At 42.3% G+C, this 14,641-nt stretch overlaps 1 protein-coding gene across 10 annotated transcripts in view; it reads left to right on the forward strand.

Annotated features, from left to right (window-relative positions):
- The window catches only part of LOC118364046 (ras/Rap GTPase-activating protein SynGAP-like), a 120,742-nt gene that overhangs the window by 5,595 nt on the left and 100,506 nt on the right, over positions 1–14,641 (forward strand). Inside the window, exon 1 of one of the 10 annotated variants that reach the window (XM_052489551.1) lies at positions 8,664–9,190. The exons of the other annotated variants lie outside the window; for them this stretch is intronic. The gene's annotated coding sequence lies outside the window, so the exon portion shown is untranslated. Of the gene's footprint in view, positions 1–8,663; positions 9,191–14,641 lie in introns of those variants that run through there. 10 annotated transcript variants of the gene reach the window in all.

A 14,641-nucleotide genomic window follows, 5' to 3' on the forward strand; every position in this document is an offset into this window, starting at 1 on the left:
TGTCGGAACTAGAAGCACAAGCATTTCGCTACACTTGCATTAACATCTGCTAACCATGTGTATGTGACAAATACCATTTGATTTGATTTGATTAGGCTGGTAGGCTTGAAGTCATAAACAGCGCTGTGCTTGCGAAGAGCTGCTGGCAAAATGCACAAAAGTGCTGTTTGAATGAATGCTTACGAGCCTGCTGCTGCCTACCATCGCTCAGTCAGACTGCTCTATCAAATCATAGACTTAATTATAACATAATAAACACAGAAATACAAGCCTTTGGCCATTAATATGGTCGAATCCGGAAACTATCATTACAAAAACAAAATGTTTATTATTTCAGTGAAATACAGAACCGTTCGGTATTTTATCTAACGGGTGGCATCCCTAAGTCTAAATATTGCTGTTACATTGCACAACCTTGTTATGTCATAATTACGTAAAATTCTGGAAAATTAGTTCGCAATGAGACAGGCTGCCCAAACTGTTGCATATACCCTGACTCTGCGTGCAATGAACGCAAGAGAAATTACACAATTTCACCTGGTCAATATTGCCTGCTAACCTGGATTTCTTTTAGCTTAATATGCAGGTTTAAAAATATATACTTCTGTGTATTTTTTTAAAGAAAGGCATTGGTGTTTATGGTTAGGTACAGTCGGTCAACGTTTGTGCTTTTGTTAAATCATTCCCCAGCGTTGCATCGATTATATGCAATGCAAGACACGCTAGATAAACGAGTAATATCATCAACCATGTGTAGTTATAACTAGTGATTATGATTGATTGTTTTTTGTAAGATAAGTTTAATGCAAGCTAGCAACTTACCTTGGCTTCTACTGCATTCACATAACAGGCAGGCTCCTCGTGGAGTGCAATGAGAGGCAGGTGGTTAGAGCGTTGGACTAGATCGTTGGACTAGTTAACTGTAAGGTTGCAAGATTGAATCCCCCGAGTTAACAAGGTGAAAATCTGTCGTTCTGCCACTGAACAAGGCAGTTAACCCACCGTTCCTAGGCCGTCATTGAAAATAAGAATGTGTTCTTAAGTGACTTGCCTAGTTAAATAAAGGTATATAAAAAAATAAAAAAATCAGCAAAATCGGCGCCCAAAAATACCGATTTCCTATTCGCATGAAAACTTGAAATCGGCCCCAATTAATCGGCCATTCCGATTAATCGGTCGACCTCTAGTTTGTAGGGATGGTTGAATGGAATAAAAAGCTGATACCTAAACACAGTAGGTTTCACTTGCTTATGTATCATTAAAAAATAACATTTAGTAAAGGTGTGATGTTTGTTTGTAATGTACAGGTAGGATCTTAATTTGATCAGCCTGTTGCAGGAGTGTATTTGAGGTTTAAAAAGACATTTGTAATTTCCACTTAAAAATCTCAGACTTAATTTTCCCTTACGAAAAATGCATCAACCCCTACAAAAATGTCCATTAATTATAATCCACATAACAATTGAAATTTCCAGCTGCTGCAAGATTATTTTCCTGCTGTAGCAAACTGGCTCAAATTAAGATCCTACATCTGTAGAATGAAATATTACTTTTATGTTTTTGGTTTATACACATACTGTACATTAATATGATTTATATGCAATTAAATTATTTTCACAGTATAGGGCTTTTTCAAACAACCCTTTCTGACCCTTTTCCGTCAAAATATCTCAAATAAATGTCCTGACATAGCTTTCGGGCGAGAATGAATTCCGCACCCTGTCATTTGCGATGCTGATAGTCCAGCCTGTGATAAGTGCCCCCTAAAATAATAGATTATTAAAATACTACTGTGGTTCCTCAAGCAGGATTACAAATGGGAGAGTTGGGCTCACAAAGATAATGTTCACTGAAGCCTTGTACGTACCTGGGACCCAGAGTTACAATGAGAACCAAGGGATATTGCACTGTAGGGTAGATCATCAGTCACCTGTTGAGATGTTCAGTCCCAGACATTTTAAGTCTATTTTCAGTGTTATGTGTACATTTCACACTTTTTGGGGGGTTACACTTGATGTAGGATGCCATAATGTATAGATTGCATACATATTATACGCAGTTGTAATAATGACGTGGTGGTCAAATCAGGCCATGACAGTAGCAGATCACCTCACATTACTCATTATTATACCATAGAACCTGACATTTGAATGTTAGTTTGTTTTCTTATATGACGTAGGTTTTAGGAGAGTTACAGTAGCCAGTCACGGCGCCATAATGTGCTGACAGGACTTCACAGCCATCTTATTACAGTGTTATAAAGGCAGACGGCTAATTCAAATGTGCTCTCAAACCGTCAATACCATGCTGGCGATGGGCTAATTCATCCCTCCTCTCTTGTGATGCTAATAGGTGGCTGATATATGCAGTGTGCACTTTTACTGAAGGTGGTGAGAAAGGAGGTCTGAATTTTCACGGGATGTACCTCTCATTCACTTCAGATGCACAGGTACCGCAAAGAAGAACGGTGCATTTTAATTAGCTGTAATCAAATACACTGATATGCTGATACTCAACAACAAGGCCATTGGACCCTGACATTTCAGAGTAGTCTATTACCATTTTAAAGTGTTTCACTATTACACATTTAGGGTAGTGTCTACTTCAGAAAAATATGTGTCGTTTTACAAGGCTCACAAGAATGTGTGTGTGTGTGTGTGTGTGTGTGTGTGTGTGTGTGTGTGTGTGTGTGTGTGTGTGTGTGTGTGTGTGTGTGTGTGTGTGTGTGTGTGTGTGCCGTGCATGTGCCGTGCATGCTTATGTGTGTGTGAGAGTGTGCTTGTGTACAGATGTAGGATATTAATTTGATCACCCTGTTGCAGGAGCACTTGTAGTGTATTTGAGGTAAAAAAGCTTCTGAAGTTCGTAATTTCCACTTTGAAATTTCAAACTTGATTTTCCCTTACGGAAAATGTATCAACCCATTTGATATTGTCCATTGATTATAATCCACATTATGTCGCTGCAGGATTATTTTCCTGCTGTAGCAAACTGGCTCAAATTAAGATCCTACACATGTGCGTATGTGTGTTTGTTTGTGCGCGTGCGTGCGTGTGCATGTGCGTCTGTGTGTGAGAGAGAGAGAGAGAGAGAGAGAGAGAGAGAGAGAGAGAGAGAGAGAGAGAGAGAGAGAGAGAGAGAGAGAGAGAGAGAGAGAGAGAGAGAGAGAGAGAGAGAGAGAGAGAGAGAGAGAGAGAGTCTGTGTGTGTTTTTATTTTAGTGATTAACTTCTACTCTGAAGATCTCATAAAGGTTAGCAGGCTCACTGCATGCCTGGCGCTATATTTAGCACCTCATCTCCACCACATTTGAATCTTCACCACACAAAATATAAGTGCATTTCGACTGTATTTGCTGGCATTCATGCAATGTTTAAGTGATATGCCCTTTTGTTATTTCAAATAATGAATCATCTAAATTGGAGTGGATTGTTGAGAGACTGGAAATGCAATCCAATTTCTAGTGTTTTTTATGTAAGTTTTCTTTTCAGGAGGAAAGCTCCTGTCCTAGTGGTTTTCAGAGAACCTATCTTGCAGTTGTTGCTCTGTTTGGCACATCAATGTGGAGTTGAGTTGTATGAGAGTGGAGATAATGGCAGAACATCCTGATCTCTTTGATCAGAGGCAGAGTCTAACTGGTAGAAAGGGACTGCTGGGAGAGGAAGGCGTGAGACACCTATGAAACACTTTTAATTGTAGTTTCTCGCTTCAATGCCATGTTTGAAGACTCATTTTCTGCATGAAGATACTACATTGGATTTCACACTCACTTTAACCACAGAACTGGCTTCAAAGTGTCTCAGTTTGTTTGACCTAGCGAGTGGTGAGTGTTCATATTAGCTAGGGGTGAAAAGTTGACTGAGATTGTGTTGACCAAGCAAGCGGGATGTCAGAGCTGGATAACCCCTGGTTTGAGATGAAGAACATGACACACAGGGTTATATGGACTGAACAGAAATATAAACGCAATATGTAAAGTGTTGGTTCCATGTTTCATGAGCTGAAATAGAAATGTTCATACGCACAAGAGCGTATGGAATTTCTCCATAATTTTGTGCACAAATTTGTTTACATCCCTGTTAGTGAGCATTTCTCTTTAGCCAAGATAATCCATCCACCTGACAGGTGTGGTATATCAAGAAGCTGATTAAACAGCATGATCATTACACAGGTGCACCTTGTACTGGGGACAATAAAATGGCACTCTAAGATGTGCAGTTTTGCCACACAACACAATGCCACAGCTATCTCAAGTTTTGTGAGAGCGTGCAATTGGCATGCTGACTGCAGGAATGTCCACTAGAGCTGTTACTAGATAATTTAATGTTAATTTCTCTACCATAAGCCGACTCCAACGTCATTTTAGAGAATTTGGCAGTACATTTGCATGAGGCAAACGGCTGCGTGAGGCAAATGGTGGTACTGGTTTTCTTATCCATGCCCCTAAGGTATCTGTGACACGAGATGCATATCTGTATTCCCAGTTATGTGAATTCCGTAGATTAGGGACCAATAAAATGTTTTTAATTGATTGTTGCATGTTGCATTTATATTTTTGTTCAGTACAGGTTCCTTTCTAGGTTAAAGTATAATGGCCTTACCATCATTCCACACTGCTATTGACTATACACAGTCGCTTTCCACTGAACTTCAGAAAACCGATTCAGTCGCTGTCCACTTCAGTGGTGCTGAATGCAGAGGTAGAGTATCAGTGCTCAACAACAGCTTTGCTGTCCAAAACATGTTTTGTTTATCTGGTTTTACAGTTGACCTTTTTCATATGAGAGAGTAAAAAAGAGAGAAAGCACATACAACTATATATTTGTGCAACTTGTTCAGAGGGGAGATAGTTAAATGACACTTATTTTGTAGACCTCGGGCATACATGTGGAACAAGGGACTTTAACAACAATAAAACAATATCTTATTTACCTAATTGAAGTTGCAGTCATGGTGACCAGATACATATCTAAATGATGTTTTTTGGGGAATATACAATTGAGATCAGTTATCCAAGTCACTAAAGTTTTTTTAATGGAAAATAATGTTAGTTGTGGAATGAGACAGAGGGGGACTACTTTACTGAGCAAAAAGTGATTTATTTGGCATGCATTTGATCGCTACAGATACACAAGTTAACCTTGTCTGCTCAAGTCCCCTTTCTTGTCCTTTCAGCTCAGTGGCTTCTGTACGGCTACTGTCAACCAGACAACAAATGTGTCACCACATGACCACCGATACCACGATGATACAGGAAGCTGTATAACTGTGTTGATTGAGTGATCTGATTGATTCAGTCAGGGGAAGGGGTTGTGTAAGGTAATTGGGGTGATGATGATGTCATTGCTCCCTCTGAATGTCGGAACATTTGAACATGCAGAGAAAGATGAGGAGAATACACAAAAATCTGACTTACATAATGGATGAAGGTATTGCAGTATTTTATAACTGAAACAGACAGTTCACACACATAGTGGTCTTGGACGCCCAAGTACAATTTGACTGTATTTGTTTTAGTGCAACAAGGGATGAGATAACATGCGGTAACATGCACAGACAAGTTTAAGAGGGTCTGGGACACAGTTAGGGTTAACCTTACTATCTCATCCCTTACACTTCTCATTTAAAACCTCATTCACAGTAATGATATTAATAAATAGAATCTGGCAGTAGGGGCTGCTCTGTTCTGGTAGCCTGCTGCTGGTAGATCCTGTTGAGATTAGGACATTTTTTTGCCATGGGAGGCATATGTCCATTCATGTTAATGTGTTAGCGTGTGCACTGTAGAAAACCCTGAGGTGAGCTCTGTGCAGTTGCTTAATTCAGGGAGGTTCAAACTAGGGTCCGCAGAGGTGCTGCAAGGGGTCCGCAATATTTTTTTATATATTTTTGGGGTAAAATACTTTGGGGGATTTCATTATGTAAAAAATAATAATTTTGTAAATTTTTTATAGCTAAAAACAGAATACCAATTTTATGTTTCTGTGTCCAGTCTGAAAAAGTTCAATGACTGGAAGTCTACAGGAACAGTTAGCATGCTAGCTGTCCCTTTTCATCCGACTCTGGGAAAGTATATAAAAGGCTTCATTGCCAAAATCTCAAACTATCCCTTTAATATGGAGGAAATTACAGTCATTGGAGCTAATTACAGGAGTTTTTATGTATAGAAAATTCTTAGGTGGTTCGTCTAAGTGGTAATTCATTGGATAGAAAAACAGTTTCAGAGGTGGTGGGCCGTTCTTGATACACACGGGAAAACCGGTGCACCTGGCACCTCCTACCATACCCCGTTCAAAGGAACTTAAATCTTTTGTCTTGCCCATTCAACCTCTGAATGGCACACTTACACAATCCATTTGTTAATTGTCTCAAGGCTTAAAAATCTTTCTTAAAAATCATGAACTTCACTCACTACCAGAACATTTCAGCCAAAAACCTGATTGCCTCTGCCAGGAGGCTGAAACTTGGCCGCAATTGGATTTTCCCGCAAGTGGATCTTACAGCAAGACAATAACCCCAAGCACACCACAAAATCAACAAAGAAATTGTTAATTGACCACAAAATCAACATTTTGCAATGGCCATCTCAGTCTCCGGACATGACTCCAATTGAAAACCAGTGGTTTGAATTGAAGAGGCGCAGACGAAGGATATCAAGGATCTGGAAAGATTCTGTATGGAGGAATGGTCTAAAATCCCTCCCAATGTGTTCATTTTTGAAAAAGGCATTGCGTTGTCCTCACAAGGTGAGGTATTGAACGGTATAGAAAACAGGGGTGTCGATAATTTGACCCATACCTTTTTGAGATTGTTTTTTATTACTTGTTAAACAAAATATATTTTTCAGAACAACTTTATTAGTATAAAGCAATATAATTTCCCAGTATTTGAGTTATTTATTTTATACAGTCATTTTTGTTCATCGTTATCAAGGGTGTCAATCATTTCAGACTCCACTGAACATGACAGACATCTTGGTGATGAAGTGAAAGCAGAAAACCCATAACTGAATTCCATTTAGATGGTCTCTGTTGATTCCTACTCAGACATCATTGCGTCGATCTGTCAAAATCAAGGAGGCAAAACGGTGCCATGAAATACCCCAGATACCTCTGATCCAAGACACCTCTGGCTTTTTCTCAATCAGAAGGTTCTTTCATAATTCCACCCAGGGCAACACAGGGCCTCCCAGTCAGACTCCCCGCCACTCCTCTGTCTGTCAAACGAGGTGAGTTAAGCTGTGTAGCAGTTTGAGAGATTGCCATTTTGGGTAATATAACAATGACACAGTTCTTAGTCTATCTCTGGATTGAGGACAGATCACTATAATTATTATTTATCTCTGAGGACCAAAGGCTTGACCTGCTTTCTCTCAGTGGAGCACCCCCCACATGGTGACATGAGACAGGATATGCAAACAGAGAGAGAGAGAGATGGGAGAACACACCATGATAGATGATAGATGTGTGCAAATAAATACAGTTACCTGTGAATGTGGATCACCGTGGTTTCGTGCACACACACACACACACACACACACACACACACACACACACACACACACACACACACACACACACACACACACACACACACACACACACACACACACACACACACACACACACACACAGATGAGTCCCATTCATGTATATTTTCTCTATACTCAGCACATTGAATATCACCTTCACACAGGTTGACAGGGCAGAACAGCACATCACCATGAAGGGTTAGCAGACAAAGCAATCCTGCATCTCATTTCCTATAGATGTTGTTCAAGCCTAAGTAAAGAGAGTTTTGCAGCACAACTTGGGGGATTGCTGCGTAGCCCCGTGGAATAGTCAAGTGAAGGGAAAGGAGAGAGAGAGAGTGATACTGTACACTCTAATAAGCCAACCCAACTCTGCTACTGGCAGTGCAGTTTTTCCACCCTACTGCTCTAGCATCCTGGAGGAGGGATGGGAATGGAGAGAGAGAGAGGGCAAGAGAGAGTTGTGTGGCAGATAGTGAGAGAGACGATGGTAACGAGAGGGAGGGAGAAGAGCGTGAGAGAAGTGAAAGGGAGACGGGTAGAGTGAGAGAAGAGGGAAAGTAGGAGATACATGTGTGAGAGAGAGTGAGGAAGCGAGAGAGAAATGGGCTGTGGGAGTGGGGGACTGAGAGACAGATATGTGGAAGGGAGAGGGGAGCGATAGATTGTGGGGAGATGGAGGGAGGCTGCCAGGGAGTTTGTGGGAAAGTTTAATTTAATTTTGATTCATAGTAGGATGATCAGAACATTGATTTCACCTTTAAATATTATAATTTGATTTTATTATCGCCATATATTCAAGCAGACGGCTTGCTTATAAATATATAGATCTTGTTTCCTCATTTTATGTTGTCTTACAGTAACAGTAGTGAACGTTTTGGACTGTGGTATCTGTTGATGTATTTTACACAGCTGTGTAAGGAATAATTTAGTATTGTTCACCACCAACATATGTCTATAGTGTGTAGATAGATAGATGGACAGAAAAGATGTGCGCGTGCGCATCAGAGAGAGAGCGAGAGGGAGGGAGGAACAAGTCCGTTTTTCATGGATGGCTGGGTTGCTATGGGAACAAGATGTGGGCTCCCTTTTCCAAAAAAAAATCTCCTCCTTCCCTTTTTCCCTCTCTCATCACTTCATTTATCTCTCTCCTTCTTCTCAGCATCCCCAGTTCTTCACCTCTCCTCTCTTCCTATCCCCAGCTCATCCCATCACTTACCTCCTCTCCCCCTTCTTTCTATCTCTCCTATCGTCCATCCTTCCCTCATCCCACTCATTTTCTCCCTGTCTACTCCTCTCTCCCCCTGTCCATTCCGTTCCCTGCTGTCTCCCCTCTTCTACTATTCTCCCTCTCAATCTTTCCCTCCATCTCTTCCTCACTTTCTCCTTGTCTATGATCATCTGTCTCTTTAACACTCACTTATATTCTATTCTTTTCTCGGTTGTCATGGCAATAGGCTGGGGGCGTGAGGGAGAGAGCGCGAGCGAGCAAGAGTGGGTGTTTCGGAAGTGACATCTCTTGGGCAGTAACCTTGTTTCCTGTGTGGAGTTGGGGGCGGATTCACACGTAAAGTGCAGCAACAGTGACGCCGTGTGGACAAATACGTGGTAGTGGAGAGCCCTGCGGTGCCAGACAAGGGCTGACTGAATGAACTGATAGGTGAGAATACACACACACACACACACACACACACACACACACACACACACACACACACACACACACACACACACACACACACACACACACACACACACACACACACACACACACACACACACACACCTGTGCGGTGTCAGTGTAGTGCGGACCTCTGTGTTCGCCTATTCCTTGAGGCCCATTGTGACACAACCCTGACATTTGACGTCACACATGACACTGATGGCCATGTACTAAATGTCCCGAATCAGCGTATTAAAGAACACCATTGCAGACCAGTGTATATTTTCATGAATACATCAAATCTGGGCAATACATTCAAAAGCATTCATAGAATATGGAATGGTAGGATATCCCTGTTGATTCAGAATGATGTGATATAGAAGCTACGTGGGCACCATGTAACGTATAAAATGTGTACATACTGTACAGTACATTGTTCTTCTTTGCCTTGAAAGTAGCCAACAAGGCCACGCTGGCATTGGCACGTTGCCCGACCCGGGCGGCCTGAGGATATTGCATGTTTATTTTTAGCTCTGTTTTAGAACTTAGTGATGTGTATAAATTAACATTACCCCTGTTGGGCTCAGTAATGACAATGTTGAATAAAGCTGCCCAGTCATCTGATGGCTGCTCTGCTCCTTGGCAAACTGCAAAGGTAGGCAGGAAAGAATGGCATTACGTGCCCACAGAGAGAGACCTCAGCACATTCTGAGAGCTTTAATAAGAGAACGCGAAAACAGAGTTTTTTATATTTATAACACAGAACAAGCCCCCTTAGATTGGACCGCACCAACCGCATGCACCATACCCTACATGCATTTTAGCTTCTACTCATTGAAATTCCCCCCAAGGTTTTTCAGATGATGAGGCATTAAGGTGGAGGTACAGATTGTAGCTGGAGCACATATTGTGGGTATGAGTCACTGATATCCCCAGTGGATCCACAACATTGTGACTTTCATTAGGTATGCTGCTGTAGGTCTATAACGTTTAGTGTCAAAGGCTTTCTCTCTCCTTGTCCAATGTGTCTCTGAAAGAGGGGAACTAGTGTCACACTCATATTTTGGGATTCCTGGGCCTTGGAATTTAGGCTATATGTTGTCTGCGGTAATGATGATGGTGATTGGGGGGCTCCTGAGTGGCGCAGTGGTCTAAGACACTGCATCTCAGTGCAAGAGGCGTCACCTGTTTCGAATCCAGGCTGCATCACATCCGGCCGTGATTGGGAGTCCCATAGGCCGTCGCACAGTTGGCCCAGCGTCGTCTGGGTTTGGCCGGGGTAGGCCATCATTGTAAATAAGAATTTGTTCTTAACCGACTTGCCTAGTTAAATAAAGGTTCAATAAAATTATGATGATTGAATTGATATACTGTAGTAGTCTCAATACTCTAAACTTTTCTTTCCACATTCAAACATTGATATTGTGAATGTAAAAAGTAACACTTCAACTGTGAAACAAGTAAACATCCATGTACGAGGTACATAATTCTAGCTGCAGGACAAGATTATATGGTCTGTACATTTTTCTCCAAGCCATTCTCAGAGATGATAAAGATTCTTTTTTAAATATATACTGTATATATACAGTACCAGTCAAAAGTTTTGACACACCTACTCATTCAAGGGTTTTTCTTTATTTTTACTATTTTCTACATTGTAGAATAATATGAACTATGAAATAACACATATGGAGTCATGTAGTAACCAAAAAGGTGTTAAACCATTCAAAAGTAGCCACCCTTTGCCTTGATGATGCTTTGCACACTCTTCTCTTGGCATTCTCTCAACCAGCATGAGGAATGCTTTTCCAACAGTCTTCCCGCATATGCTGAGCACTTGTTGGCTGCTTTTCCTTCACTGCGGAGGTCCAACTCATCCCAAACAATCTCAATTGGATTGAGGTCGGGTGAGGTCGGGTGATTGTGGAGACCAGGTCATCTGGTCATCGCTCTCCTTCGTGGTCAAATAGCCATTACACAGCCTGGAGGTGTGCTGGGTCATAGTCCTGTTGAAAAACAAATGATAGTCCCACTAAGCACAAACCAGATGGGATGGCGTATCACTGCAGAATGCAGTGGTAGCCATGAAGGTTAAGTGTGCCTTGAATTCTAAATAAATCACAGACAGTGTCACCAGCAAAGGACCCCACACCATCACACCTTCTCCTCCATGCTTCACGGTGGGAATCACACATGTGGAGATCATCTGTTCACCTACTCTGCGTCTCACAAAGACATGGTGATTGGAACCAAAAATCTCAAATTTAGACTCATCAGACGAAGGGACAGATTTCCACCAGTCTAATGTCCATTGCTCGTGTTTCTTGGCCCAAGCAAGTCTCTTTATCTTATTTGTGTCCTTTAGTAGTGATTTCTTTGCAGCAATATCGACCATGAAGGCCTGATTCACACAGTCTCCTCTGAACAGTTGATGTTGAGATGTGTCTGTTACTTGAACTCTGTGAAGCATTTATTGGGCTGCAATCTGAGGCTGGTAACTCTCATGAACTTATCCTCTGCAGCAGAGGTAACTCTGGGTCTTTCTTTCCTCATGAGAGCCAGTTTCATCATAGGGCTTAATGGTTTTTACAACTGCACTTGAAGTAACTTTTCGAAGTTCTTGAAATTTTCTCAAATCTCAAATATATTTTTGGCTTACTACATGATTCCATATGTGAATTTCATAGTTTTGATGTCTTCACTATTATTCTACAATGTATAAAATAGTAAAAATAAAGAAAACCATGGAATGAGTAGGTGTGTCCAAACCTTTGACTGGTACTGTATATAAAGATCCCTCCATGCCCTGGCCTATGTTCACGGCCTAGATTTTGTGATCTGGTCAAATTATTAATGATATGTGAGTGTATATGAAAAACCCTAGGGGGCTCAGTCACAATAACCACAGTGACTGTGAATCCATGAGTGAAAGGTGATTTAGAAGTTGAAATCAGGGTTATTTAATCTCTCTTCATATCGTACGGTGAATCATACCTTGGATTCTACCACTGTGATCCCCTTAATAAGCTTTGCTTATTTAGCAACTCATTTATAATTCAAGAGCAGCTTTATTCATAATTTAACTTGAATATAAAACAAACTCAGCTGTATTCGCTACAATTAGACAGATTGCCTTTTGTGCTTGGCTTCCTACTTGGTGGGGATACTCGCATTGTGAATACAGTGAATGTTTTAGAAAGCTTTTATTGTAAAATAAAGGTTCTGACAGGGTTGTTTGGTTGAAGTAGGCCTATTGTCAGGGTCGGAGTGGCTCTCTTCTTGGCATAGTGTCAAATGGACAGCATGGCCCACTGCTGTGAGTGTGCCCATGGTGCTGTGTGTCAGCCGAGTCAGAGCCTGTTTACATCATTCAACCTGCAGGGGCCTTTCCTTTCTCAAACATGGGGAAATGCGCAAGGGTTAAAGTGTGCTGTCTGTAAAGTGAAAAGGTGTAAGTAGACACTAGACAGCTGTTGTTTTTACAAGATGTATGGGTAAGGGTTAAATAAAGTGTGTTAGAGGGTTGACTCTGGGACTTGTACAATCTGCAGATATGTAGTGTGTGAATTGTGAAAGCTGTCTTGGTGTGAGGAGTGGGGAATGTCACTTTGTCTAACCTCTCGTCGAGTGCTTGTTTCCGGCCTTGTTGGGAGGTGTCTGTGGATTCACTACACAAGGCTGTCTTAAGTGAGAATAGCGTTGAGATGTTTGCTTCACATTCTGCTTGAAATGTAAATGGAAAGGATAGCAAAAGTGTTTTGATGAAAACATTAACATAGCCCCTGACATAACTTAGAGGGCAAAGAGAAAGAAATATTAAAGAGGGGAACGTAGAAAGAGACTGGAGGAAAGATTAATAGGAAGGTCAATACGTGAAAGACAGTTGAGAGAGGGAGAACCAGAGGGATGGGCAGAGTGAGTACAAGTGATAGAGAGACACACTAGGAAGTGGAGACTATGAAAGATAGTGAAAAAGACAAAGAATCGTGCCCTGGTTATTTCTCAGTGACCGAGCATCATGCTGACTGAAGCCAGAGCTTGGCTAATTGACTCCAGCAGTTGTAGTGGATCACCAAGCCTCTTTTGCTCTGTTTCATGCCACGGCCCTTCTGCTTCAGGACCCCGGGTCTGTCTGAAGAGCTGCCTGTCTGTTACGGCCGTCTGGTCAGAGGGGGAACCTGGGGACGAGCAAAGGCATGTCGATGCATTAGCGATGTAGTATGAAGATATAGTCATTTAACACACAGAACTTTCTGGGTCCGGGGACTCCTTTTGTGAGAGCAACTTCATCAAGGACCCCCTCACAACCATAACACAACTCGCAGTGCGATGAAAATGTCATACAAAGAGATCTTTTACTGTGACATCTGCAGTGCATTGCTGGGTGAACCATGTCTCGGTCCCAGGGAAAGAACAGTTAAAATGCCTGCCTATTGGCATCAGAGATATATTTTTTTCATTTTCAAGCTAATTTCATGCAATAAAAAATCAAAAAACATAGGCAGTGTCACGTTCGTCGTAATGAGTAGACCAAGGTGCAGCGTGTGTAGAGTTCCACATACTTTTAATAAACCGAAATTCAAACAAAAACAATAAAGCATAAACAAAACGTGAAGCTACTGGTGTGCACACAGGCAACTAAATGTAGACAAGATCCCACAAAACACAACTGAGGAAATGGCTACCTAAATATGATCCCCAATCAGAGACAACGATAAACAGCTGCCTCTGATTGGGAACCATATCAGGCCACCATAGAAATACAATTTCACCTAGATGAACCACCCAAGTCACTATCACGCCCCAACCAACACAGAGAAAAAACAGCTTACTATGGTCAGGGCATGACAGTACCCCTCTCCCAAAGGTGCGGACTCCAATCGCAAAACCTGACTCAATAGGGGAGGGTCCTGGTGGGCATCTATGATGGATGACACAGGGTGTCGGGGGCGGCTCCGGTGCGGGGCGAAGTACACACTCCGCTCGCAGATATGTCTTCTTCCATGGTGGCTCTGGTGCGGGGATCATCACCGGAAGCTCCGGACCGTGGGTCGTCGCTGGAGGCACCGGGCCGCGGATCGTCGCCGGAGGCTCCGGACCGTAGACCATCACCGGAGGCTCCGGACCGCAGACCGTCACCGGAGGCTCCGGACCGCAGACCGTCACCGGAGGCTCCGGACTGCAGACTGTTTCAGGGGGTTCCGGACCGTAGACCGTCTCAGGGGGTTCCGGACCATAGACCTTCGTTGGAGGTTCCCGACTGTGGATAGTCGTTGGAGATTCCTGACTGTGGAACATCGCCAGAAGGTCTGGAAACTAACTCCGGAAGCTCTGGACTGGGAACTGTCGACGGAAGCTCTGGACTAGAAACTGTCGCCTGAAGCTCTGGACTGGGAACTGTCGCCGGAATCTCTGGACTGGGAACTGTCGCTGGAAGCTCTGGACTGA

The sequence above is a fragment of the Oncorhynchus keta genome, chromosome 31 (assembly GCF_023373465.1).
Source record: "Oncorhynchus keta strain PuntledgeMale-10-30-2019 chromosome 31, Oket_V2, whole genome shotgun sequence".
NCBI lineage: Eukaryota > Metazoa > Chordata > Actinopteri > Salmoniformes > Salmonidae > Oncorhynchus > Oncorhynchus keta.